Genomic DNA, 27,270 nt, shown 5'->3' with positions numbered 1-27,270 from the left:
AAATAGGGCGAGAGAGAGACCAGACCGGTTTTTAAGCCTTTTGCGACTTCTTAGGACCGGAAGCGCTGCAGCGGAGCTGGTCCTAAGAGATCGCAAGTCTTAAAAATCGGTGTGGTCTCTCTCGGTCTTATTCGGTCGCAAGAGTGTGAACGGGCCTTTATTTGTCCTACAACGCGAAAAAGCAGCGGCGTTGTATCCGAAAGATGGTCACGCCAATATGTCATCAAGCACGCGCCGCTCAAGGTCAAACCGGATGCGCCACAGAAATAAAACACAAAGAAAAGCACAGTAACGCAGATGCTTCGTCATGGAAGCTGTGGAGCCTCCGGAGGCGCCGCGCCTCTTCCATGGGAGCGAATGCAATAATGACGGCGGTCGGAGGGTTTGTTTGCCACACAGCGTTAGTTCCAAAGGTGGCCGCTATGGAATGGAGCGCCACTTCTCGACCTCCTCCCCAACAGTCACTGATAAACACGCAGGGCGTGGCGTATTACGCTCACGCTTCTTGCTCGCTGGTTGGTTCATCAGCCTTCTTCCACAAGGAGAAACCTTGAGACCAGGAACAGAAGGGACAAGGACAGCACCGTCCATTGCCCTCTGTGCTCGTCTTGGATTTAGCCAACTTCTCATCACGAATCCTCCTAGGAGAAGCGCAAAGACTCTTTGCGTACGCACGCTATTTCCGAGAAATAGCGCACGCTAAAATTGCGCACGCAAAGCGCAAAACCTGGTTTGCGTTCGGAGCATGCGCAGTGGCGACGACGCTATTCTTTGCGTAAAGCTTTAGCGTGCGCTATTCTAAAACTCCCTATTGACTTTTTGCCACATTGATTTTTTTTCTTTTAGTATTTGTGGGTGCTCGACATCTTCCTCTTCTTTTTGTCAGTCCAAGACACCAGTGCTTTTGTCTTTTTGTAGTCTCCCTATGCTCTGTGATAGTGCGGTGTTTGCCTTCTTTTTGTAATAAAGCTCCCCACATTGTCGCTTCTGGGAGTCATGGTTTTACCATTTGTAATTGATGGTGTGCACCAAAATTTTGAGACTGCCTTTAAATCTGTGGGTAACTGCTTAAGACTTTCACGATGTAGAACTACAGATGATGTGATGATGCGTTCTTTACAGGCGGAGAACGTAATGAGGATGTTTCACATGCTGATGGGGGACGAATTTCATTTGGCGATCAAGGTATCTTTTGTTGTCTTATATTTCCCGTTTTGATCGAGAGAAGATTTTATTTCGCATAAATTATTGCCTAAATATTAACTTAAATTATTATTTCATTGTTATCTAGACGATCATTATTTTTCTTGTAACGAACATGTTCTCTCTCTGCAGCTACTAGTACAGCGGGCCCAATTTTCAACTCTCTACGAAGAGGACTTCTACAAGGCATTGAATGACGTATGTAGACGCAACGTTTCTCTCAAGTATGTTATATCAACATAATATTTGTTATGATATTATTAATAATTGTTGTTTTTATTCGGTAATCTAAAAAAAACCACAGTAATTTTACTTTTAGGGCATAAACATAAACTGAATTCCACAAAGAACCAACCAGATCATAATTATGCTACGAGATGATCACAAGCTTCTCTAACTGGTGACGGTGCATTAAAATTGTTGCAAAGATGTTGACGTGAAAAGAATTGATAATGTTATACAAGTGATGATGAAACACTGCTCCGTCCTGTCGTGTTTGTTCCATCCTTCGTTACCATTTTTTAAAGCTGATATTCATCAACCATGTTTAGTTAAACAAGGTCTTTTTTTTTAAGTTTCCATTAAGTTTCCACGAATAGGGAAGGAGAGGTGAACTAGATATCAGACTCAAAGATTTCTCGCACGAACTACAGATTGCTTAACAAACGAACAAACTGGCAGTTTTATCGTTGAGGTTAAGGCTTAAGAAATTTATCGCGTGTCATTACTGGATGACTGGCACGGGAGAAAAGCAGCGATCTTTTCTGTGAGCTTCAGGAAATCGGCACGATGAATCTCGCGGCGATAGTGAAACCCGATTTTACGCAGTTGGAGGAAGATCGGGTTTAAAGACATCAAGGCCGTGAGCGGGCCCGAGATAGTCGAGGCCATCGAAACGTGTGTGGCTCATTAGCCAACGACATTTCTAAGCTTAAGGAGGAGGAAGGCCGCTAGTCGAGAAAAACAAAATTGCGGTGGCTTAGCTCGGCTATGCCAGGATATACGTCGCGTGAGCTTATGCGCACAAAATGAGAGGCGCTATCAAGCGGCTCCGGTGCAGCGGCAGACTTGGCTACTGCGCAACGGAGGCGCACAGCTGGGGCGGCGGTGCCAGAGCGTCTGCCGCAGCTATGACGTCACTCCTCTGGAATGCGCGGACTGGCCAGGCGGGCGCGGCGGCGGCGGAGCGCGCGGCGGCGGCGGAGCGCGCGGCGGCGGCTTCGCGTGGCTCTCATAATGAGCCGTGCTCATTATGCGGAGCGCGCGGCGCTGTGCGCCGTGCTCATTATGCTGAGCTCCGCCGCCGCCGCCGCGCGCTCCGCATAATGAGCATGGCTTGCATAATGAGCACAGCTCATAATGAGGCCACGCGAAACTGTTCAACCTCGGCCAGTGTAGCTAACGCTACAAAACTCGAGTTAGAAATGCCTCAACGCAAATTGAACGCTGGTGAAGTCATTGCGGTAAATGGTAATACAGTTCGACAAAGGTTGACATGGGAAGCGTTTTGCAACCCTTTCGTGTTGGAGCACAGATAGACCTTTTATTCGGTCAAATTTGAACGAGCTTGTACGAAGATAGGTTTCGAAGACCTGAGCTGATCTCAAAGGTTCTCAAGTTTTTTGCCAGCGGAGGTGGCCAATGTTTTGGCCAAGGTGTATCTCAAGCAGCAGACGGCTATACTCGTCTGTCAAGAGGGATTAGCCCTCGATTTATTCGTAGCCTTTTTCTCAAAGGTGGCACAGATGTTCTTAAAGAAACAAACGAGTTGCTCCCAGCTGAGTGCATGCAGCTCGGGCGCACGGGGTGGACTCGGGCCACGGGCTGTTCTCCGCCGACCTAGGGGAGCTGGATTTTGTCCATCCGGCGTCCGCCGCCACTGCAGGGGCCAACGGCCGGTGCGAGGCACAAGCTAGTCAAAGAAGTGGCTCTGATTTGCGACTGGCGTCGAAGTTGCATCCACGTCACAGGCTACAACCTTTTGGGAATTTCAGCCAGCCACCGGCCCAACTCCTGTCTGTTCTTTGGGAAGCCATGGAACGCAGTATTGCGTTGCAAGAGTGGAGTTTCCCTTTACACAACACCAATTGGGGTCGACAGATTGTTGCTTTTGAGTAGTTGTTGTCGCTGTACTACAAGAATATACATATTCAACTAATAAAGCGACATGACAACTAATTTACAGCGCAGAGAAGTGGACGGAATGAAACTTCGTCTGCTAAATAAAATCCAAATGAAGCGCACAAAAAAAAATTCACGCTAGGTTACGGAATAAGGAATCCACCTTACTTTTGGTGACGCCCTCATTCCGACCGATGCGGCCTTTTTTCAGTTTGTGACGTCACGCTACCTACATCATTCCGAAACGCGTGACGTCCAAGTGTACCGCGTGAGCCCACGTGGGCGCTTTAGTTCTAGGATGATCTTTTTGTTAAAAAAAAAATAACTACGCAACTCTGTATCAAAACACTTTTGGGGGTATCCCGACACACCCATCAGCCGCCTAGCACGAAAGGGAAAGAAAAACATAGTATTCTCGCCTCTTAGCAAGTAAAATTGGGGATGCCGAAGAACTAATCAGTAAGCAAGAGGCGTCAACATACTAAACTTGGCCCTGCGCCGACTATTGGGGACGAAATGTTTCGGTGGCGCCCTCTTACGGTTCCTATCCCTGACATCACGACCAATACTATTAGTAGCGAGCGACAAGTTCGATGGTACGTAAAAAGTGCGGTTCCCCCCGAGCTGAGACTGCGACAGAAGCTACGTCCTTGTTGGTCCAGACTAGGGAGCCTTCATGTGCGACATGCGTCTCTTTTTGGCCACGTCGTCACGCGCTTGCCCATAGCCAGGCGCAGAGAGCCGGGTCAGGCGAGCAAAGGAGGGCGGCTGAACGGTCCGGCGGGCCCTTTCACCGCAGACTTAGCTTAGGGGTGAGCGGGCTATAGTCATCACGTTCCTAAATCAACACCGTCCTGTTGAGAGCCAGGCTTTACTCTTATTTCCGTCGATGAGAGCAGAAATAATCCTACTAAAGACGTTAGGAAGTAAAAGGTTAAAAAGCGCAACACAACAGGGACAATGAAGACACGAAGACGACAGGACGGGCGTCTTCGTGTCTTCATTGTCCCTGTTGTGTTGCGCTTTTTAACCTTTTAAATCAGTATGAACCAACTCGCCCAAACACAAGTTTTAATTCAACGTTAGGAAGCTTTTGTCTAACCGTAAATTGCCGATTACAACGACGCTTGTGGTCGTGCACGTCGCCAATAGCACCGTCCACTGCAGCCAGACTTGCGATGGAGACTGGCAAATATTATGCGCAAAGTTGTTTATGAACCTGTAGGGGGAATTTGACACACTGATGAAGTATAGTTTAATTAAAAGCAAGCGCTACAATCACACTTTTTACATATTTTTAATGCTCGCCTTAGCTATCACACGTCGTACATTATATGTTTACTTGCCAGGCTGACCAGAGTCCTCCGAGGCTGAACATAGCTCACCACGCGAGATCTTGGTTGGAGAGCGATGGATTTCCTGAGCTGTCCTTTCATCGCAACTATCTGAATAAAACCATCTCCCTGAGACAGGCCAGGTATCGATCCAGCAAAAAGTAAGTGTTCCGCAGAAATATTGGAGCACGCTTACGTTTGCCTAAATAACGACGGTGCTATGAGAAAGAGCCGGGAAAAGCGGCGCAGGCTGCCTTCGTCTCCAATGCACTCGCGAACGCGTTAAAATGCAGAACTCCAGCTTCGAGCGTTTGAATATCGCATTCAGACGCGTTGGACGAGTGCAGTGGAGACAAAGGCAGCTTTCCGTCTACCCACTAATCGTTCCAATCAGAGCTCGGCGCTCTGACCTGACCAAGTGCTCTCGTCTCCCCTCTTCCTCAGTTTCCCGGCCTATGCTTCGCTCACCCATACGCTGAAAACAAGTTCCACCTTCAGCACGAGCTTTCCGCTATGCTAACACGTGAATGCGTGCCACCAAAGCACTGCGGAAGCCCGCGAGCTCGCGCTGACGACGGAGCTTCTAGTCTCAGCTTAAAGGTGAAAGCAGTATGGTGAACTTAGGGCTATTTGAAGGCGTAGCTTCGTTCCTGCGAGAGCATGACGTGACGGACTCGCACTCTGAGGGCCGACTCGGGGCCAATATCAGTCACTGACAACTGAAGGAGTGCAGGGCAAGGTTCCTCCTGTTCACGCTTCGTTCTTCTGCCTTCTGAGCAGCCGCAGTCTCATCGGCTGCGGGCCGATGTTGAGATGCAGTCGCCACGCCCCAAGTTTCTTAGGCTGTCGATGACTGAAAAAAAAAGGCCCGCTCTTTTTTTCCTGTGACGTCACCACTAGTGGGTCTACCCAGCGCCCCCTCGTACCTTGCGTAAGCGTCGCCGTAAGTGCATCTTGCTCCGCCTAGAACAAGCGCGTACGCGCTAGCACGTTGGCGACGCCAAGACGCGTGCGTGTTGCAGCTTCGTATCGTACTCTCGTCAAAGTTGAGCGTGTTTGCCGTATGGGGCCATAGCCTCCCTCTATACTGACAAAGACTGGCAGATAGCCACGAGAAGCTGCCGCCGAAATTGAAAAGGTAAAGCGGCAGACAGCGGATGAGAGGAGAGCCACGTGACGGGCGCCCCGCTGCGGCGAGACGCCGAAACACACTTCTCTCGAGCGATCGGATGTCCGCTCGTGCTCCTCGCGTTCCTCTCGCTACCGCTTCTTTTCTCGTCGGGTTTGAAAACCATGTTTCGGATACTCGCCACTGCAAAAGCTGCGGGCTGACGTCCAGGTTCCCCGAGATATGCTCTGTGCTGCCAGATCCTCTCGCTCCAGATATGCGACCGAGCACTCTATGACTTCGTCGTCAAACGGCCAGGCTTTCTGAGTACAGAGAGGGCTACGATGAGGCGGATCGGAGACTCGCTAATGACGACATCATGCGCGCGTTTCGTCTTCTATGTGCACAAACAGGGTGAGAAGGGCAAAACGCGTCTTTAAAATGCCTCCGGCACGCGCTCTCTGCCTTCCGTCGTGCTTTTGCTGCAGGTACACACTCGAGGCCCGCGAGACGCCGAAGCGTTATCAATAAAGCCCCTCTATCCTGGGAAACGTGGCGACATTCATTGTTGTGGAAATGCTCGAGACACGTGGCTCAGGCCACTTCTGGGAAGAACATGGCGTCTGAATTCTAGCTCCGTGCTACAGTGTACTAGAATACTTATCCGTGCTGCGCTGTGCCGCCATGATATTTTCAAGGGCTTCACGTTAGACGTGTCTCGTGCATCGACGCACCTTGGGGTACTTTTGAAACATGAAGGGGCTTTAGTCATCGAAGGTTGGAAGCTCCCTCGAGCGCTGGACGAGGTCTTTGTTTTTCAAAAAATATTACCTCTATCTCAATCAAGATGGCTCGCGGTGGAGGGCGGGACAAATGGCAGAAAGTGTATTTTGTATACATTGGAACAGGAAATTAGTCTGCCCCGCTTTATAGTAAGCGACGTGTCTCTCACCTGTAGATGAGCAATTTGCCCAGTGCGGTATACCGCCGCTAGCCTGGGGTCTTTAATGTGCACCACGCACAGTAGTGATACACGACAGCGTGCTGGTACGATGGTCATCGAGATCCAAACGGGCCGGGGGGAAAATCGAACCCAGGATCCCTGAGGACAAATCCTCTCAGCGGACATAGATGTCGTTGGTCGCGCTAAGGACAGCGTTTGGCGTAAATATTATAAAGCGGTGCAACATGTAGTTGAAATATTGCAACTCTATACGACATGCAAGTTCGTCTGCACTTCAGGCTCCTCGAATGTTTGTCTGCCAGCCCAACGCTCGAAGCTGATTTGGTTTGCCCTCTATCTCAATCAAAGACGGCCCTCGCGTGGCTGCTCGTCATAGGCTGAGTTTACCTGGATGCGACCCCAGCGCATCGAATTTGACTATTTTGATTGGTAGTAGATGAGTAGAAGAGGAAGAAATATAGGGTGCGTGTGATTGGTCCCCGCTCGATTCGACGACCGCACCCATGTAAATCCAGCCATTAGCCTCGGATACACGGATGCGGCCGAAGCAGGTCGAATCGAGATATGACGATCTTGTTTGGGTAGAAAGGGCAGAAGCATGGGGACTGGGAGCGTGTGATTTTTTCCCTCTCAAATTAGGGCGCTACTCTCGCATTTATGTAAACAAAGCAGCCAAAGTCTGTTCTCTGGGTGTTCTTTGCGTTGTCCTTTGATTGGCCTTGCTTACCTTACGTTCCGATGCCCCCAAGACGTGTTCCGAAAGACTTGCTCGCTGTATAGCGTTCTTGCACGCGACCCTGACGCGACGCTACTTCCTGGCTCACAACATCGCCGGAATTTAGGTCGGACTCGCGTCCTATGTCTTTCAGTGCGCGGAGGCAGTATTTTCCAGACTATAACCTGGAAATGTATGAAGTTAATAATGCGAAGACCATTTTCACATTTTCCCAAATCCAAGTGTCTAACTCTATGAAGGCCTTTCAGATTCAAAATATTTAAGCAGACTACCTAATAGCGCCTCTTTCATATCTACTACCGTTTGGTTTATAGTCGCAGCATAAAGTGTTTTGCGTATTTTGCATTGTGTTTTTCAGAAGCATATTTTCTATACCGATCACATACCTTGGGGCATCAGAGTTACCAGATAGATTTGCGCCAACCAAGAAGAAAGTTCACTGGATGACCACGGAAGAAGGTAGATTATCTCGCGCTTCATAGCAGAGAAGAATAAGGTCATTATTTCAGCTCTTGATCATTTTGATTTTAGGTTCCTTTAAATACCTATACTGCTGAGATCTACTAAAACGTTTTCCGAGACTAAGACTTTAGCAGCGCAGAACAAAAACTAAAACTAAAACCTTCCGTTTACCCGTTATTAATCGTTGTTCGGCACGGAAATGGCACTCCGTTTCATGATAGACCACAGCGGGCGCTTCTAGCCATCACAGTCAATCCAGGGCTGTAAACCTATCGCGTTCCTAAGCGTCTTACACCTCTCGAAGGTCAACGGCGTTGGATAGACCTTAATGACTCACGGCGTCATCTGCTGTCCATCGTAAGGTACAATGGAGTATGGCTTTTTATAGACAACTGATATCTGGCCATTCTTCCCGTTCATGCGGAGTTCGAGTATCACGGGGCACACAAAGATAACGATTTCGAAACGTTACTAACTTGCTAATATGGGTGGAAATAGAAACTTCGTAGACACCCTTTCCGCGGTCCGTGCAGGCCCACTTTTTTAATACCGAGTTTTAGCGAGTCGTTCTTCGAGCCAACGGTTCCGAAATCACGAACGGTGCAGCTGGTACGTTGCGTGGAACCGTACGTCAAATTTGACATTTTAGGAAATCGTGAAACTGGCGCAATTAACCGTGTAGACGATGACGATGGTTGTGTTTGACCGTTGGCGCCGTCGTCTAGACCAGGGGTCTCCAAACCCCGGCCCGCGGGCCAAATGCGACCCGCGGAGGTCTTCCGACCGGCCCGTGGCTGGCTGCAGTCCTCCCAATGGAGCCGGGCCCACGGCCCGCTTCCAGCACGCCCGCTGCTACTGGCGAAAAAATAAGCGCGTGTAAAACGGCGCCGCGTTACCAGAAAAAAAGGTGAGAAAACTATACCTACCGTAAGGCGTGTCCTCTGGTCATAATAGTAATTGGACATTGTCATTAGCAGAATCCACACTCTAGTCCCCTGTTCCATATCTGGGTAACTGTACGTTAAAATTAATTTACGTCCCTATGTATATTGTACTTGGTGTACTGTGTCGTAGCTATTAAATATTGTCAGCATATAGCTTATATCGTTCTCACTAGTCTTCTGCCCTGTGCGAACGTGCCAAAGTTCCTATGTGCTCTGGTTTATGCTGCTATGTTTTCTGGGCTCCAATTATTGTGTGATGTCATAAGCGGCTAAATGATTAAATTTCATAACAAAGTGAATGCATTCATCCACCTTAGAATCGCTTCGTTCCATGTTTACTCTAACTTTAAATATTGTATATTTAATTGCTTAGATATCTAGGATTATTTATTTAGATTTTCCTCATTTACATCTGCCCGTTTATATCTCCGGCCCTCGAGACAGAGCCTCCATCCGGCCCCTTAGCCAAAACGTTTGGAGACCCCTGGTCTAGACCATCATGAAGGCTGCACAGCGCGTGCGGTAGTCTTTTGGGGTCACCTATGCCCCTTGTCGCCCTTGTAGGACTGCGGCTAGGGCTGACAGGTATTGTGTTCGGCAGTCGGCCGGCTGGGGATCGCGTGGCGTCCTGCCTCGACAGCAGGTTGAGGCCGGACGCAGCACTGTCTTCTGCGGACTCAGAGCTGGTCCGGGCCAGCCGTTTTGAGAGCGAGAGAGAAAAGGGGAAAGGGCTACCGGCGCTTTCCCCCTTTCTGATTGTGTAGAAAGAGTGGAAGTCCCGGATGAGAGGCCTGGCCGGTGTTGGGTGTCTGCTGTGCCCCAACTTCTTTCGCGCTTTCTTTTCTGTTTTAGACTCACAAACTTAATTAGAGCCACGGGCTTTGATGGCAACAGTCCCCCGGTCATCGGGACACCATTGCTCGGTCATAGGGTGCACGAATAACGACAGAAAGCGTCGAATACCGCCCAAGGACCTCGTAGCTTGCATGGAATTCGGCAAGGCACGTGCGGCTGCAATGTTTTGAAGCTCCACCGCTTTCCGCGTGACTGGAAATGATGAACCATTCATAAATTTTTGTTTGCAATAGGCCCATTTCAACGCAGCCGTTTTTAGTAATGAACAAGCGATACACGAAACGGGAACCTCAATTAACTTTTGTAAACACCCGGAGCTGCTACATATCGTTTTGCTGCGCTGCTTTTATCTTGCATGTCCGTGTTCTCATATATCATTGTGGTTGAACGACGAAGACGTTCTAGATGTGCTTATATCGAACCGCAGAAAGCGTCAAAGCATCCACGAATTATTTTACTATTTGATGCAATATTTTGAGTGCTAACCTCCAATTTCTATCACTGACACGTTCGCTGCCGCTGTTCCTCCGTTGCCGCACTGGCGGATGCCATGACTCGAACAAAGAAACGTACACACTGTGCTCGAAGACGCAGATCGCAACACACGAGTCGTACCCTGGAGCGACTATCCAGCGCTTCAAAGCGCCCAATCAACGAAAACAACCCAAAAAACCCACCAGCGGCACTCCAAGGAGCGCAGGGGATTGCTATTCAGGAAAACCGATAGAACTACCTTTTCAACAATTTCTAGCCTCACCCGGCGGCGGAAATAAGCCTTCAACTAAGTGTTGGAAATGATGAAATCGAGTCAGTCACAACTGCAAATTATCCATATTAAGATAAATTCAGTTACAAAATCTTACAAGCTGAAACAGCGATTATCACGAGAAAACTGGCACGCACCTTGCGAGCGTACCCCATGTTCATCGGCGGTACAGCGTTCGGTGCGCGCTCCATTCACAAGCTGTTCCGAGCACAGTCGAGAAGATGGTGTTGAGGAAATATCTTTTCGGTTTACGAACGCAACCCACTGCCGCCAAGACCGGGGTCATGTGGAAAGCGATGGAGCTTAAAGACATTGCAGCCGCTCTCGCCTTGCCGGATTCATTGCATTCTACATAGGTCCTCGGACAGTATTCGACGCTTTCTGTCGTTATTCGTGCACCCTATGACCGAGCAATGATGTCCCGATGACCGGGGAACTGTTGCCATCGAAGCCCGTTACTCTAATTAAGTTTGCGAGTTCAAAACAGAAAAGAAGGTGCGAACGAAGTTGGGGCACAGCAGACACCCAACACCGGCCAAGCCTCTCATCCGGGACTTTTACTCTTTCTACACAATCAGAAAGGAGGAAAGCGCCGGTAGCCCTTTCCCTTTTCTCTCTCGCTCTCTTTCAGTAAAACGGTCTATAGATGTATAACCTGACTCCTCCTCCCCCACCCCCCCCCCTCAAAATTTTTTTTTTCTTTTTTTTTTCTCTGCTCTTTTCTTTTTTATTATTGATGCATTTGCATGCATTTGCGAGCCCCAGGTTGGGTACACAAGCATTGCCTTTTGTGGCCCTGTATGTCTCGGTAAACCCCCCCCCCCCCCCCCCTTTGAGTACAAATAAAGTATTACTATGATTATTATTATTATTATTATTATTACATTTCAAACATTCTGCAACGTGTAAATCCGCGGCGGCTCGTGTTTCCGACGTACGACTGATGTAAACAAGACGGCCGTCGTAACATTTGCCTGTCGGAATTTCACTGCTGCGAAACTAGATAGAGCAAAAAGTATCTGAAGGATTATAAAGGTATGTGGTGTGTCTTCGTCATCTTGAACTTGAACGATCGTTCACGTTGCGTGGCGTCGAACCAAATAATTTCGCCTGCTCGCGGTCGCCTCAACAGCTAGTCTGTCCGTAGATCGCAAAAATTTACTAGCGTGCGCAGTTTACAGCATTCACTATCGCTTACCATTGAGAGCAGTCCTCGAAATGATCTTGTTTAATCTCTCAAATGAAGCAAAGTAACAGGGTCGCAAATCGACGGGTGTAGGAACAAATGGTCCCGGAACCAATGGTCCCGGAACGAATGGTCCCGGAGCTAATGGTCCCGGAACAAATGGTCCTTTAACAAAGTCTAATGTAGGAAAAAATGGTCCCGTAAGAAGATTGTTTTTGAAACTAAGATATACCATACAATTTATTTCATCCGTTATGCAATCAGTGATTTCCTGGTGGAATGAATGATCTCGTCTAAATTTTGAGGCCGGTCACTTCGAAGAAAGTGGTCGGACGTTGAACTTAATTTTTTTTTAAATCGTCAGAATATTTTTGAAATGAATGGTTATCTCCTAACTCTTAATTTAGTTATCATATACGATACCATAGGAGTTATTACTATTTTTGCATAAGGGGCTTTAGAGCATTTATAGTATCTGTAGGCGCTTTTGAAACAAAAAATGAGTACCCCTAGGGTCATGCTGTTGAAGCCTTACGGAACCCGAATTACTCCCATCTCGTCATGACGCGTGATGGTAGCACACCATAACGAGTAAAACAAATTTCTGAGCTGAACCATTTGTTCCGGGACCATTTGTTCCGGGACCATTAGTTTCAGGACCATTAGTTTCGGGACCATTTATTCCGGGACTATTTGTTCCGGGACCATTTGTTCCGGGACCATTTTTTCCGGCACCATTAGTTTCGGGGTCATTTGTTCCGGGACCATTAGTTTCGGGACCATTTGTTCCGGGACCATTTGTTTCGGGAGCATTTGTTCCGGGACCATTTATTCCGGTACCGTTTTTTCCGGGACCATTTGTTCCGGAACCTTTTGTTCCGTTTCCCCACATCGCCTCCCGCTGTCCTAAGCCAAACGCTCGGCTGGGTCGGCACAATCAGACGCCAAACCGACCGCCATCTTTTCTTTCACCCGAGCCGTGAACGGTGCTGGCTGCGTTCCGGTGACGACCCCAGCGGCCGGGATGGGAGAAACGAACGAGGCGAGCCTCCCGACGCCCCGAACGACTCGCGCGCGCATGCGCAGTGGCGTCGCCCATGCGTTTGAAGACGAGCCGTTCGGGTGGAAACGACTTGCTAAAACTCCCTATTACTAGATACAATAGTAAGGGTGCAGGCGAGCTGGTGGATGTTAACCATGTTGAATATACCTGAGACTGGGGTAGAAAGGAAAATAAAAGTCGAAGAAACAGAACGGGACAGGACGACAGACGTCGTCCTGTCCCGTTCTGTTTTTTCGGCTTTTATGTTCCTTTCTACCCCAGTCTCAGGTATATTCAACATGGTTCCCTATCACTGGTCGGTAGGTTCGTCTCTCTTTTGGCGCTTCAGAGACCCTTTTGAAAAGTACGCGCCATCTAGTAGCCGCTGCGCAAACTATCAGAATCAGCCATTGTTCGGGAACGTACTCTGATCAAGTATTGGACGCTAGGGCTGCCACAGTGTTCGGCGTGAGCTCGGCTCAGCTCGTATCGAAAACGAGTGCTGTGTCAGCGCTCGGGTCCGACTCGGAACCAATCACACGCTTCGTGCCCAAAAAATGGCGACCGCCAGCGTTGCAAGATGGGGTTTTCAGAAGGGTCTATTGAACGCTCGCGCAGACAACGAAGATCACTTATTTTGGTCGAGATCTTATCAGCACATTTCGAAAATCCACTGTTTGTTTTTATTTTGAAAAAATTATTAAAAAGGACGTCGCGATAACGTTGTGCAGGAGACTCATATTTTTCCGCGAAAGTGCGAAAGATGCGGTCTTTGTAGAATCATTGTGGATGAGTCAAATATCAATCACAGCTGTTTTTTTTTTTATTTTTTTTACATTTTCCGCACAGCAATGATCGAGGATTCATCCGACGAAAACACAGCCGTGATTGTCAATCCCGGATTCGCAGGATTGTACTTTGTTAACTACGACACACGTAACTGGGCCCTGATATGGAGGCATCTTTTCACTAAGGTACGAAACAAGAACAAAAACGGTCAGCCTTTCCAATCTGGTGAAGAAGGAAGACCAGCGGAGCTGTACAATGCAAAGTAGCGGCCGGCCGCAAGTCGGCAAGCCAGAGAGGAAAGGCTGCCACCATTTATGAGCGATGGTGGCAACCAGATACGTGGCTTGCCGCCGTCGCTCATAGATGGCGGTAGGTGTCCAGGGTGTTGTGTCTGCATTTCTTTGCGGGGGACACGATCCTGGGAAAATTAGCCCTTAACAGCTCCGCTGTAAAACCCTTCGTTTAAAGTTAAAGCCTCTACCTGTAGAACTTGCGCCATGCCATTCTGAAAGGGGAATCTGAGATACTCGATTTCCTTTACCAGCAAGTCGGATGGATTTCAGCATGGCAGTTCCAAAGTAGGAGGTAGACAAAAACCATCTTGGGGTGGTAAGTTACTATAAAGAGGGTCTTCATGCTCTGGGAGGAGATTTCAAACAGCTACTTTAAAGGGGCTATGAAACGAATTTTGGGCTGGGATAAATTATTTTAAACTGGGACTTTACTAATCGCATATCGTTTGGTCGGACAAAAGAAAGAGGGTAGAAAGTCAACAGCCAGCTTTTCAGTACGAACATTTGAAAATATAGCGGACTATTTTGTGTGTTCTTTCCTTCGAAAGCTCTCCGCCTTTTCACTATGATGCATCCGCGGTTCCCAAAGCGCGTCAGCGGTGCCAACCTGACGTCAACCGGGCCCAGCTCACGCACTGGACACGAGAACTGCGTCACTCGGACGTATGCACTTGTCAACAATCAATCCGTCGACGAATATTCGGATCCGCGTTCGTGGCCAATGAGTGCCCTGACAGAACTTATCGTCACTTGCGAATGTCAACTTCTATGGTGTGTATAAAAAGCACGGTGGAAGCTATAGGAGTCCTCGCACCGATGCCGAAGAATGTCACGACGACGTGATTTCACAATTCGCATTTGAGTTGAGGATTAAAGCTAAGGAGGAAGAAGTAGGAAAATAGTTTCGATGATGACCCCTTTAAGTTCTTAGTTACACGACGCCTGCTACAAGACCCGCTTGAGAACATCACGCGCCCCTCATTTTGTACAAAACTTCAATAAAAGTTTCCCAACTGAGGGCTTTAGTAACGTTGGTGTGTGGAATCAAAAACTGCAATTTTTTTCTTCAGGCGAACTACTGGACTGTCGTTGCAATCGAGAGCGACATGCAAACAGCCCGTTTAGTCATGCACATGGTTCGTCGATTGTTTGTTTTTAAATGAAATATTTGTCAGTTTCACCATTTACTTCCGTTGTGAATCGCAATCGTGGTTCTTGGCGTGCATCGCGGGGAAGGCTACCTTTTGGAATCTGTGCACCAATCTTGTGACGGAGGTTTGTATGGTTCGACCAACTGCTATCGCTCATACGCCCTTCTCAAGACAAGACACCTGGGAAAATCTGGATTCATTTGTTTCTACTGAAAAAACAGACATCGCATTCCACACGAAAATTACTTAGCTAACTGTTATTCCTAGATATTTGTTGCGGTAAAAATGGTTGTTCTCATAAGTTTGCATCTGTAGCTTCCGTGGCGTGGGCATTGTGCCTCGTTGGTTTAACACACGTCTATCTTGCGATTCAACGTTGATTGCTTAATTAATTGAATCATTTCTAATCTGAAACGTGTATATATCGAGCACTGCAGACCATCAGTTAAGCCTTCCTTCATATTCCGCTAGACGAATCGGTAAGCTGTCCAATATACCCTTTTCAAAAACGCACTCCATCTAGCAGCTCCTGTGAACAAATGATCCAAGTCACCAATAGTTTGGGCACGTACTATGAGCACATATTGGACACTAGGGCTGTGACAGCACTCGGTGACGACTCGGATTAAATCAAAAGCGCTTTGTTCACAATGGATGGATGGATGCATGGTAATGGCTATACCCTTCGTAACGGGCGGCAGCTTGCGCCACCTAGCCTAACATTTCGTCATCCTTTTTTTTTAATTTGTATGAATTTTGTTATAACAGACCCCCCCCCCCCCCCCTTTTTTTAAAGTGATTCCATTGCTTATTTTTATCTGTATTTTTTTTTTATCCTTCCCTAGATCTCTTCCACCAACCTTCCAATCTCCTCTTCGTTACCGCAAATCTTTCCTTATCCATTCGTTCATCCATGTTCGGAAAACCCAGTGCTCCCACCAAATCCGTAGTCAGACCCCCCCCCCCCCCCCCCCCCCCCCCAAGAGGGTAGGACGAAGCCCCGTGCAGCTTAAAATTACATGTTCTATAGTTTCCCTTTCGCGGTTGCCTACGTCGCACAGAGTATCTACTTCCTGGAATTTAGCACTATACGTTTTCGTTCTTAGCACCCCCGTTCTATCTTCAAACAGCAAAGAGCTCCCCACTGCATTATCATACAGCTGTTTCTTATTTATTTCTTATTTGTGTACCCTGTATATTGTTAAAGCTGATTTCCCGTGCATTCTCTCTTCCCACAATTTCATCTCAGTTTCCTTTTCTTCCTTTTCTACTAATATGCTCTGATCGGCTCCATCTCGTTGAATGTATTTAAATCTCAGCTTGCAGGTTCGATTTGTCCACTTAGTGCTCATACTTTTCATATATAGATACTTGTACACTTTCGCTGCCCACCGTGTATCCTCAATTTCAGCTAGTCTTTGTTTAAATTTTACTTTATTGATCGCTTCTCTACTCTCGAAAGATGCCCAATCCATATCACCCTGTACTCCCTCATTTGGTGTATTCCCACGTGCCCCCAATGCCAACCTACCCACACTCCTTTGCTGTATCTCTAAACCTGCCTGGATTTCTGACCTCATACACAATACCGCATTCCCAAATGAGGGTCCTGGCACCATGACTCCCTTCCATACACCCCTAACGACTTCATATCTGTTAGAGTTCCAGAGTGCCCTGTGTTTCATGATAGCTCAATATCGTTTCCCCTTCTTTATTACAATATCTTCATGGTCTTTTAGATACCGCCTTCCTTCACTTAACCATACTCCCAGGTATCTGTACTTTTCTAAGTGTTCTATCAATGTGTCCTGTATCTCCGGGGTTTGCCCTTCTCGTCGTTGGAAACTATTATACCCGACTTGTCCCTACTAAATTTTAGTTCTAAATTGTCCCCTTCCCTGCTGCAAATCCTAATCAGTTCCTGTATTGTCTCACGACTTTATGATACGAGTACAATGTCGTCTGACCACATTACCCTGGCAATACTCGATTTACTTTATCTCCTTTCTCCATGAAAGTCAGGTCAAAACCTAGGTTGCACTGTTCTAAACTTTTTTCCATCTCACTGAGGTATATAATAAAGAGCAGGGTAGACAATGGGAAACCCTGTCTAAGACCTCTTTTTATTGTGGCTGGTCTTGTAGTTTCGGCTTCCCATGTTATAACCACCATATCCTCCGCATAAACCCGTTCTAGAAACTTAACCACGTCAACCAACATTGGCGACCGCCAATGTTGCTTGACGTGGTTTTGAAATGTGCCAATTGTTTATAAGATTGCAGTTGAGTTCGTTTTTCCTGTTCCCTTTGCTCGTTCGATTGATAGAGCGGGTTAAGCTTCGATTGATAGATTCAAACCAAGGAGCACACTACGTTTTAGCGTAAGTTGGACCGCAGCTGTCGCACCGAGTCACATTCCAGCTGATCCAGCGCTTTGAACGCATCACGTGACCACGTGCCTCGCGCGCTGCTGCACAGCTCCAGAAAGTCACGGGGCGCTCACAGGGCAGTGGATTGGCTCTCATGGCTTGTAGCGTCCTACACTGTCCATCGTAAGGTCGAACGAAGTAGAGTAGGAAATTCACTGTGTTCTTAATGGTGCAATTTGTGCGCTGGAAGTTGAAGGTTGTCGAAGTGCAGCAAAGGCTAGCTTATATTCGCAATATATTGTTACGGTGAAAAAGATGATGATTTATTTATAGCTGGGTAATGGTGGTAGACAGAGGATTGAATCCCTTGCTGCGAGCGCGCTGGCGATTCTCTACCTCTTCTTCTCTAGGCATCTCATGAGCTATGTAATATTACCCCCCCTCCAAGAAGCCACGACGTCTCGTCGTTGAGCTACGTGATCGTTGGGAGGATATATGGCTTGAGCCGAAGCACGTGCGCTGTGTCCCTTTCCCTGCGACGTCTGTCATTTTGTTGCTCGAGGGGTTCAATGACATATGTAACGTCGCTCAACTGGTGATGTATCCGGTATGGTCCTGTATAGCGATGGAGAAGTTTGTCAGCAAGTCCGACATGACGTTGCGGTGTCCACAGCAATACAAGGTCACCAGGAGAGTATTGGATGTGTCGATGAGAGCTATTGTAGCGGGCACACTGGCGTTCTTGTGAGTCAAGCGTGCGTATGCGAGCTAATTGACGAGCTTCTTCAGCCCGACTTATGGCATCGGATGTAAATTCGGTGAGGGAAGCGTCTGGTTGGGGTGGAAGGAGGGAGTCAAGCATTAATGGTGGTTCACGGCCGAAGAGGAGAAAAAAAGGTGTGAAACCAGTAGTATCGTGGCGGGATGAATTATACGCAAAAGTGACGTATGGCAGTGCATCATCCCAATTTCTGTGATTTGACGACACGTACATTGACAGCATGTCGGATAACGTTCGGTTCAGCCGCTCAGCAAGCCCATTGGTTTGTGGGTGGTAAGCGGTCGTCACTTGATGGTGGACCGAGCAGGCCTGCAGTACTTCAGAGACAACGCGCGACAGGAAGGAGCGTCCACGGTCACTAAGAAGTTCTCGCGGTGCACCATATTTTAATATGACTTCCTCTAAAAGAAACTGGGCCAGGTCGACAGCAGCACTGGTTGGGAGAGCGCGTGTGACTGCGTAACGAGTGGTGTGGTCAATTGCTAATGCAATCCAGCGGTTTTCAGATCGTGACGAAGGGAATGGTCCGAGGAAGTCAATCCCTAGACGATCAAACGGGCTGATCGGAGGGTGCAGTGGTTCAAGGAGCCCTGATGGCCTGATGGTTTGTTTCTTCCGACGTTGACAAAGGTAACATGAAGAGACACACCTTTTTATAGTTCGGTACATGTCCGGATAGTAAAAACGTTCCTTAATCTTTCCGTAAGTGCGAAGGATACCCAGGTGACCCGATGAAGGCGCGTCGTGTAGTTCGTGAAGAACTGTAGCCTGTAGGTGTTTAGGAATCACGACAAGCCACGGTAATCCTTTGGGTCTGAAATTCTGGCGGTATAGATTGTTGTGGGGGATACGAAAGAGTCCCGAGGACGGCTGGTTTGCATCAGCTGAGAGGCGTCTTATAAGAAGGTTCAGAGCTGGATCACGACGCTGTTCGTGAGCGAGGTTCAGGAGCTGTGATATCGGCAGAACTGGGAGTTCAGTTGAATCGGTGTTGTAGTTAAGTGGACTTACGGGGTAACGAGACAAACAGTCAGCGTCCTGGTGCATCTTTCCTGATTTATATACGATGGTGAAATCATATTCTTGAAGGCGGAGAAACCAGCGTCCAAGGCGACCAATGGGATATTTTATTGACGAAAGCCAACAAAGGGCATGGTGATCAGTGATGACACGGAAGGGACGTCCAAAAAGGTATGGTCGAAATTTGGAGACCGACCACACCACTGCAAGGCATTCTTTCTCGGAAATGGTGTAATTCCGCTCAGCCGGTGAAAGTAATCGACTGCGTAAGCAATTGCCGTTTCCTTTCCGAACTGATGTTGTGCGAGGACTGCTCCAATACCGTGACCACTGGCGTCAGTGCGAATTTCAGTGGGCGCCGTGTCATCGAAATGGCCGAGAATGGGGCTGGAAGTCAAAGCATCTTTCAGATGGGCAAAAGAAATCTGATGAGGATCCTTCCACTCAAAAACTTGATTTTTTTTTCAGGAGAGATGTCAGTGGGAGTGCTATGTGTGCGAAGTCTCTGATAAAGTGGCGGAAGTAGGAGCAAAGCCCTAAAAAGCTCCTTACGTCTTTTGAAGAAAGAGGCGTCGGGAAATCTTTGGCAGCCTTAATTTTTTTCAGGGTCGGGTAGAACACCATGTTCGTCCACGAGATGTCCGAGAACTTTAATTTGTTGACTACCGAACCGGCATTTCTGAATTTAGTTGTATCCCAGCTTGTTGAAAGACTTCGAGCACTTGGGTCAAACGGTCAAGATGTTTTGGGAACGTGTCAGAGAAGATGATGACGTCGTCAAGATAGCACAAGCAAGTAACCCACTTTAGTCCCTTGAGTAGGCGGTCCATCATTCTTTCGAACGTTGCGGGTGCGTTACACAGGCCAAAGGGCATGACCTTGAATTCAAAAAGTCCGTCGGGCGTAATGAATGCCGTTTTCTCACGGTCGGCTTCATCAACGTTAATCTGCCAGTAGCCGGCGCGAAGATCAATGCATGAGAAATATTCCGCTCCCTGTAGGCAATCGAGAGTGTCGTCGATGCGTGGCAGAGGATGTACATCTTTTTTCGTGATCTTATTTAACCTACGATAATCGACGCAAAAACGCCATGCCGTCCCTCTTTTTTACTAAAACAACAGGAGAGGACCAGGGGCTGGACGAGGGTTGGACAATGTTTCGCGACAGCATCTTGTCAACTTCCTGTTGAATAGCGCGTCGTTCGCTTGGTGACACCCTGTAGGGACGATGGTGGATGGGAGGTTCGGAGCCGGTGTTGATTAGATGAGTAACTTGAGTTGTCTGGCCGAGAGGGCGGCTTGTAAGGTCAAATATAGTATGGTACTTGCAAAGTACGCTGTGGAGTTGCTGTGCTTCGTCTCTGTTCAAAGTTGCGTCAATCATGGTGGAAATATAGGCAAGGTCAGTCTCCGAGAGTGGTTGAGGAGGTTTGGGTGGCAGAACTTCTTCAGCAACGACGGCGACGGTGGAGTCAAGAGTCGGGGAGCTGCGCGCAATTGTCATACCTCTGGGGAGAATTTGTGGACTGCGAGTGATATTAAGCACCCATATATCGGTGGCACCATCTGGATGGCTGCAATGCAGTGTGGTACAGCGAGTTGTTTTTCAAGCAAAATGTTCACAATAGGTGAGATTATGTAGTCACCGTCCTGGATCGATTGAGTGGTTGTGACATTGATCGCTACAGCCGACAATGGCGGTATGCGTGATGTTTCAAGACAGCTTTGCCCCAATGGGGTCTGAAACATCGCAGGCCTCTGTAGCATCGAGTTCGATTTCGCCTTTAGCGCAGTCAATGAGAGCGGAGTGAGTGGCCAAAAAGTTCTAACCAAGGATGATTTCGTGAGGACAGCTTCTAAGGACTGTAAAAAGAACGAATGCGGTGATGAAGGGTTATGCGAGCACCGCACATACCATGAGGAGAGATTGCGCCGCCGTCAGCACCGCGCAGAATTTTTGTGTCAGGTAGCGTCAGAACTTTTCGTAAGCGTCGTCTGAGGTCTTCGCGCATGATGGAAATAGCGGCTCCGGTATCAACAAGGGCAAATGTGCTAATACCGTCGATCAGCAGTCGATTCTTGGCTATAGCGGCGATGCTTCGTGGAGGATTTTGGGCTGGGGACTCTAATGCAGCCTCACCTCTTGAAGCTGCATTGGTTAGTTTTCCGAAGGTCGAAGGTCATGGGACGGCGACAGTTGGCGGCGGATGACTGGAGATAGCGACTGGCGACGGCGCGGCGATGGCGAACGATTGTTGCGTGACGAGCGATAATATACTTGTTCATTCGCGGGGAGCCCGGGAGACGGCGAGAAGCTTCCCCTGTAAGGGCGACTGGAGCTGGAAAATGGAAACCTGGGCTGCTGGTTGCTCCATGGGTTGCGGCAATAGCGGGCCACATGACCAACCACGTTGCAGTGGAAACAAATTGGCCGATTGTCGAGTGTTCTCTATGCGGCTGGGTCCCGACGTTGGGGCGGTCTGAAGACTGTCGCTGCAGTTGGAGGTTTACAGGGGCAACGATCAGAAATATGATGGTCAGCGGTGGGTTGGAAGCGGGGGCATGAAGAAGCGCAGAGCTTCTCCATTTTCTTCCTGACGACACTTTGAACAGCAGCTATCGATACTGTCCCGTTCGGCGACTCGGAAGGGCGAGAGGAACCCTCACTAGGCATCATTGCCTCCAGCTCTCGGCGGACGATTTTGGTAATCTGAACCGAGCTGGCATCTGTGTCTTCGCAAGATGATGTTGTTGGTGTGTTGGGCAAGCGGTTGAATTTGTGTGTTATACTTCGTGTTTTAGCAGCTTCGAATCGGCGGCACTCCTTGATGACCTCGTCGACCGTCGAGCAGTCTTTGATTACAAGCAGCTGGAAGGCATCGTCTGCTATGCCTTTTAGGATGTGCTCGATTCGGTCAGTATCTGACATCTCAGGGTTAGCCTTGCGGCAGAGAGAGATGACGTCTTGTATATAGGTGACGTATGACTCTGTAGATGTTTGTACGCGGGAACCCAGCTTACGCTTCGCAGACAGCTTACGCCCGGTGGGACGTCCAAAAAGGTCTTGAATTTTGGACTTACAGAGTTCCCAAGAGGTTATCTCTTCCTGCTGCGTTTCGAACCATAGTCAGGGCGGTGTCTCGCAAGTAAAAAATAATATTCGCGAGCATGATGGTATTGTCCCATCGGTTATGCAAGCATACTCTTTCATAGAGGTCAATCCAGTCTTCTATTTCCTGGTCGCCTGTACCGGTAAAAGGTCCGGGGTCCCGTGGCTTTGTGAGGACTAAGGGTGGCGGGGGCGTAGGTGGAGCGCCTTCGGGTGGCGTCGCTGAGGGTGGAGTCATGTTGGATGCGGGCGGAAGACTCCTGCTGCGAAGGTCCAGGTCGGGGATGGGTCTGCACCTCCACCAAAGAATGTTACGGTGAAAAAGATGATGATTTATTTATAGCTGGGTAATGGTGGTAGACAGAGGATCGAATCCCTTGCTGCGAGCGCGCTGGCGATCCTCTACTTCTTCTCTAGGCATCTCATGAGCTCTGTAATAATATTCTCAATAAGTGCAAGTTACGACCGGTATGGCCTTCTTTGGTGTTCTCGGAACACATATTTCCTAACGTGTACTCTTAAAGGGGAAGACAAGATAGTGCAATAAAACATTTAAACATTTGACGACACCCACCAATATTGTATACTAGTCTTCCAGTACAAATACAAATATTTGGTGAGACATTGGCTGTGCCGAAGTTCAATAAGCTGTGGGATCCAGATATGTCGCTTTTTTTTTAAGCGTTGTGTACTTTCACAGGAAATTGATACGGTGACCGTTTGGATGCTGTGCGACCAGTCAGGGAAATTATTTGAGTAAGCACGCCACAACAACTAGATATGTTAGCCATCTGCAGAATGCTGCGAAATGAAGGACTCTTACTCGTAGGCAAAACAAGACGACCCTGGAGACTATGCTATGGCAGATGGAGTATGGGGCACGGACATCTGACCATTGGAAACATTGGCATGAGTATCATTATTATTTTTTCTCGCTTCTTTTGGAAGATTACTTTAAGCGAAGTGACATGGTGGAGCAAATCATGGTAAGCAAACACTACTTCATTACTCTTTGCTTTCTACCGGAATGGAAGTGGAGCATCTAAAACGTTTTCACAATAGCGCTACACGTTGCAGTGTTCCTCTGTTGTCAGATGCCCTCAGATTAACCTCCCAAAAGTTGTTAAGTATCGTTACTTTTTGTTATCAACGCTAGATTGAGCATACTAAAAATTTAGAAATAACAAAGAAAGCAACCGGATTCTTTCAAAGTTTCTTTGCAAAAAATACTTGTACGCAAACAAAATCAAGGTTGACAATTTATAGTTTGTTAACAATATTACTTTTTATATCATCGTCACACAGCGTCTTAGAAACGGTACCTTCTGAAATGCGACGTTTTCGGAAGGGAGAATCTGTATTTTGGCCAACGTCTTGTTGTAAAATGCAAAAGAAAAAAGGGTGTAACGCTTGCCCAGATCAAGTGAGGAACAAAATATCGGTATCCATTGGAAATTCTCGTACTGTTTATCTTATCTTAATTTTATTTTTCTCGAAAGATCAGCCGACTTTTTTTTTTGAGCGCCTTTTGCCATAAGCTATACCCTTCAAAGTACCTGTAGAGAAAAAGGGCGCACAGTCACTGTACTATTTCCTTTGTGGTAACACATCGCGCCTGTCCCTCTCCACATTCATATGACGTGAACATCGTGGTTCTGCAGAAATCACGTCCCTGACTCTTTATAACTTTTAAACTTCACACATCTTGCTTGCATCCGCTCCATATACAGTATTGAATTAACCATTTTAACTTTAAAACTGCCGCATTTCTATTTATTTTACATCTTCGCTTTTGGAGTCCACGCTCTTGTCGAGCTCAAGTGTGTGTCCCCCTTTGTTTTTTAGTATCGGGTTTTATGTCTCGACCGATAAGTTTGTTCATCTTCTGGTAGTTGTCAGCGAATATTTCAATTATATTTTTTTTATTTTATTTTATCGACAACATTGGGATAGCTGCGAAGTGTTATTTTAAATCAGAATAGATGCAGATTAGAAATTTTCTTTTTTTATTCATCTGCTGCAAGTTTATGCAACTTCGTTCATTGTTAATCATAATCATTTCTTGAAATGAATGTAACTTTATCATTTCAACCAATTAAATGGCGGCACTTTTTCAGGAACGACTTTTGTCTCTAATGGATAACGTAGCAAAGAAAGTGAACCTCAAGATTCCGGTAAATCAAACTCCGTGAGTATGAATTGGATATGATATCCAATACACTTCGCTGCGAAGATATAAGTCAAGATTTATTTGACTCCTTTCACTTTGATTTTGGTTTTATGCAATCATACGAGATCTGTAAACATCATTAGGTCGATTTTGTTTCGTGTAACTTCTGGTGTATATTCTCCCAAGTTTAAGTAACTATTTTTTATTGGTTTATTGCGTACTGCAAACCTGATGAATGTTCCTGGCAGGAAGGGCAGAAAGTCTCGTACATGTTCAGAGAAGCATTTTCAACAATAACAGGCTGCACGTCGGCATGGTCTTTAGGTTTTGCAGTATGTTATTTTACCTTTACTTTTATGTCTTATCAGTAGTGCATACGCAAACAAGTCTCTGTTAAGACTCGTCACTGAGGCTGAACCTCCGGAAAATGTGTACAATCCATTGATGGGTGTGAATTCGAATTGGAGAGGTGGTTCTGTTGTGATGGTACCAAAGTGTCAGAACGGTCACAAATAGCGCTGGGCGTCGATTAAAACGTTTAACAAGATTAATTACCACCCTTTAGTGGATTAATTATTCGGTTAATCGATTTCGTTGATTCTCACGCATACTCTTTTTCTAGAAAGATTTTTTTTATTGCCGTTGCTGAGCTCTGATAAACGGCGCAATGCACATTTTCGGACTTTAAATCAACTTTATTGTGTAGTTGAGAACAATCAAAGGACTCCCACACTAGCAAATTCTTACGTCAGCCCCAGAGGCAAGGAGGCTCCTTGACATTCTCAAGCAATATCGAACTCCTTCGATTCTTCACAATAGTCTCTGCTGAGCTAAACGGACACTCCAATGGCTTTGACCAGGCCGGGAAACGCATAACCCTCTCCCTTTGTTTGGAGTTGCACATCTTGCCCCTAGGGCTTACTTCAGATCAATATTCAACCTAAAACGCTTCGTACAGGTGTACTCGTCCACGTCTGCGTGGTGGATGCGTTAAAGTTTTACTTTTTTTTTTGTAGGTGAAAATTGAACCAATTAAGCAAGTAAACAATTTAATTGCGATTAAAGCATTAATCGATTACTCGGTAGGTTAATTGATCAAATGCCCAGCTCTAGGCACGAGTATAATTTTCGAGCGTGCGTCGTGCCTGCAGTCCTAATTCAGAGGAGTAACTTTGATCTACGATGATGTCAGCGCCATAGAAGCTTCGTTGCCCATTGCTGTTTGTGGCGGCCTTTAACGTTTTAACTTGACATTTCACATCATAGCTGACAAGCCTATGAGTACAACAATTGAAGCCTGCAGCTGTCTGGTTAAATATTTTCCTACGCTCATTATCTTATACCCAAGTGATAGATTAAACTTAATCAATGCAACCCAGAATGATCGAAACCCGTGTCCAAGGATTTCGACGTCATCACAGTGAGCTGGAGCTCAAACATTGGACACGAGCGCTGCGTCGGCGTTCGGCTTCGCCTCGTGTCCAATCAACGCGTCGAAGGACGCTCACCATCGGGCTCGGACCCAATGGCTGACTTGGCGCCTTTCGAGTGTGATGACGTCACGAGGAGGTAGCAGAGGCTGTTTACTGGCTTCAAAGATTCCATGTGGTGTTGACTCAATGCGAAGCGCGAGGTCGTCTGCGCAGGGGCGGCGATGATGTCAAAACGCCGAACTCTAAGTGGCCGGTTGAAAAGAAAAAAAAAAAAAAAGTGGGTAGACTTCAATGCACCTAGCATTGAAGTCCACAAGGAGCAGACGACTTGCTCTCCGAATAGGCCTACTGCACAAAAATTGTTTCGGTAAATTCGATCTAGGCGAGTACTAGTGTCATTGTGGAGTGGACAAATTTTGAAGTCTGTGCTACGTCTAATGACTTAAAGCATTCTTATTAGAGCTAAACCTTGTCAAAGAGAAACAGGTAGAACAAATTAAACGGTCCATAAAAAAGAGAAGAAAGGGAAATCTTGTAAACAAACGCGTTTGGACCAAATGAGCGAGGCCGACGAGGGCTTCGCGTTGTCCCTGACTCGGGCAATAGTTAACAATTTACTTTCTCGTCCTACTATTGCTTCTCCACGTTCAGTCAAGCTCTAGCCGAGGTTATCGACGTCCTGTATGGTATCGGCCACCCCAGCTGTGTGAATGCCTCGAGGTTGCTTTGGAATGAAGGCAGCTACGTTTGGCAGAAGGGTTACAAGGAATTCACCCGGTAAGTTATGTAGTTCTATTTTTTTAGAGCGGAGCTGTTCAGGGCTACATTCCTCAGTTTCGTGTCCGTCACCAAATAAATGTTGACAGAAAACTCTGGACAGCTACCACCATCTATGAGCGACGCCGGCAAACACGGCTTGCCAGCGGTCTGGTTGTCGCCGTCGCTCATAGATAGCGGCAACCTTTCCTGCCTTTCCAATCTGGTTTTCACCAGAGTGGAAAGGATGAATTTCACTAGGTGTCGTCCTAGCGGTCGTCCTCAAGGTCGTACTACAAGTCATCCTTGAGGTCGTCCTAAACATCGTCCTCGAGGTCGTCCTAGAAGTCGCTCATGAAATCGTCCTATACGTCGTCCTTGAGGTGATCCTATACGTCGCACTTAATGTCGTTCTAGACGTCGTCCCTGAGGTCGTCCTAGGTGCGGCTTTTGAGGTCGTCCTAGACGTCCTCCCTGAGGTCGTCTTAGGCGTCGTCCTCGAGGTCGTCTGAGAAGTCGTCCTTGAGGTTGTCCTGGAAGTCGTCCTTGAGGCCGCCCTAGCGTGGCCCTAGACGTCGTCCTCTAGGCGTTGTTCTTGAAGTCGTCAAAGAAGTTGGCCTTGAGGTAGTCCCACCATAGTACGTACAGCTTCGCTGGTCTTCCTTCTTCACCAAAGTGGA

This window comes from Ixodes scapularis, unplaced genomic scaffold (assembly GCF_016920785.2).
Source record: "Ixodes scapularis isolate PalLabHiFi unplaced genomic scaffold, ASM1692078v2 PGA_scaffold5__190_contigs__length_132052651, whole genome shotgun sequence".
NCBI lineage: Eukaryota > Metazoa > Arthropoda > Arachnida > Ixodida > Ixodidae > Ixodes > Ixodes scapularis.
Note: the sequence above shows the minus strand (reverse complement) of the source record.